Source organism: Hippopotamus amphibius, chromosome 9 (genome assembly GCF_030028045.1).
Source record: "Hippopotamus amphibius kiboko isolate mHipAmp2 chromosome 9, mHipAmp2.hap2, whole genome shotgun sequence".
NCBI classification, from domain to species: Eukaryota; Metazoa; Chordata; class Mammalia; order Artiodactyla; family Hippopotamidae; genus Hippopotamus; species Hippopotamus amphibius.
In genome coordinates this window covers 57959935-57962040 of record NC_080194.1, presented here as the reverse complement: position 1 = coordinate 57962040, position 2106 = coordinate 57959935, and the positions used below count along the sequence as shown (strand labels likewise).

The 2106-nt window shown below is 43.5% G+C and overlaps 1 pseudogene; it reads left to right on the top strand.

Annotated features, from left to right (window-relative positions):
• Positions 1-354: 354 nt before the first annotated feature.
• Positions 355-808, top strand: LOC130829506 (U4/U6.U5 small nuclear ribonucleoprotein 27 kDa protein-like; annotated as a pseudogene).
• The last annotated feature ends 1298 nt before the right edge of the window (positions 809-2106 follow it).

The following is a 2106-nucleotide window of genomic DNA, read 5'->3' as shown; positions in this document are numbered from 1 at the left end:
ATGGTGTATAACATCGATTGATTTGCATATATTGAAGAATCCTGGCATTCCAGGGATAAACCCCACTTGATCATGGTGTATGATCCTTTTAATGTGTTGTTGGATTCAGTTGGCTAGTATTTTGTTGAGGATTTTTGCATCTAAATTCATCAGTGATATTGGTCTGTAATTTTCTTTTTTTGTGGCATCTTTGTCTAGTTTTGGTATCAGGGTGATGGTGGCCTCATAAAATGAGTTTGGGAGTGTTCCTTCCTCTGCAATGTTTTGGAAGAGCTTGAGAAGGATGGTAGTTCCAGAACATTTTCATCACTCTCAAAAGAAACCCTGGGGGCGGCGTGAGCTGGAGGAGGACTCCGAATGGGTCGCAGCCGCAGCCACTCCCTGCGGAGAGAGCGTAGGCGGTCCCGGTCCACGTCCGGGGAGAGAGAACGCAGGCGCCGAGAAAGGTCCCGGTCCGGAGAGCGAGATAGGAGAAGAAGCCGCTCGTGATCCCCGCACAGAAGACGCTCCAAGTCCCCAAGACGACATAGATCCACATCTCCATCCCCTTCTCGACTAAAAGAAAGAAGAGAAGAAAGAAACAAAGAACAAAGAACGTCAGATAACTGAGGAAGACTTAGAGGGCAAAACAGAGGAAGAAATAGAAATGATGAAGTTAATGGAATTTGCCTCCTTTGACGCCACAAAAGGGAAAAAGGTGGATGGCTCTGTAAATGCCTGTGCCATAAATGTGTCTCAGAAGAGGAAGTATAGGCAGTACATGAACCGAAAAGGTGGATTCAACAGACCTTTGGATTTCATTGCATGAGAATTGAAATGTTGAAGAATAATTTTTTTCCTCATCTTGATCAGAACAGTGGATTTTGTATTTTGTATTTAATATGCATCAAAAACAGGATCACAGTCCTTCCTCCTTGTAAAGTAAGAAAAATTTATTTATGATGTGAGTCGTTCACTTACCCTGCCTCAAAAACAGAAGGTTAAATGTTACCTTTTTTTCCTTTAGGAAATATCATTTGGGGCAATCATCAACCCCATTTTTTTGTCCTTATTCCTATGGAAACTGTATCTGTTTTCTTCTTGGATGCTCTTTATGACTTTTTAAAACACATAAGAGTAGTTTGGAAGTAAGTTTCTCAAATAAAGCAATATTTCTACCCTTAAAAAAAAAAAAAAGAAACCCTATACTGATACCGAGCAGGGCCCTGTGGGGCTCCTGGGCACAAAGCCTTTCTGTGTCCCCTATTTTTTCGATTATAAGAAAGAGCCTTCTTTCAGCCTCCATGACCTTCCCTGAGTTCCAATGGGCAGATTTAAGCAGTTGTTAATTTGTGAAGGGAGGGGATGCCCGAGACTAGGGAGCAACAGTCAAGAGCAGCCTTGGGGCAGGTCCTGTTTCCACATCAACAGTACACACAACAACATCTCTGAGCTATTGTGCAGATGTTGAAACCCCCTTCAGGTGGCAGAAGTGAATGATTAACGATGGTGTGCTGCCCACAAGCATGTAGACCCCAGACCAGTTGGACTTGAAGGTTGATAATGCTAACTCCTACTTACCTCACCATCAACCCATCAGAAGAATGCCTTGATCTTTATCGCCTACCCCTGACCACAAGCCCCAACTATAAGACCTCTCCCTGTTCCTCAGGAAGGGGGACATAGTCTTGAGAGCATTAGCGTACTGTGTTCCCTCTTTGCTGGGCAAAGTAATAAAGCTATTCCCTTCTATTCCTCCAAAACTCTGTCTCCGTATTTCTATTCGGCATCAGCAAACAGAAGCCAGGGTTTTTTCGGCAACAATACGCTTTAAGCGGTCACTTGTGTTCCACCTCCCCACCGATTCTTGGCTGCCACTAATCTGCTTTCTGTTCCTCTGGATTTGCCTGTTCTGGACATTTCATATAAATGGAATCATACAACAGGTAGCCTTTTGTGCCTGACTTCTTTCACTTAGCATAATGGTTTCAGGGTTCATGCATGAGTAGCCTGTAAAGGTTAATTTCATGTGTCAATTTGACTGGGCCATGGGTTGCCCAGGTATTTGGTTAAACACTATTTCTGGGTGTGTCTGTGAAGGTGTTTCTGGATGAGAGGAACATTTGA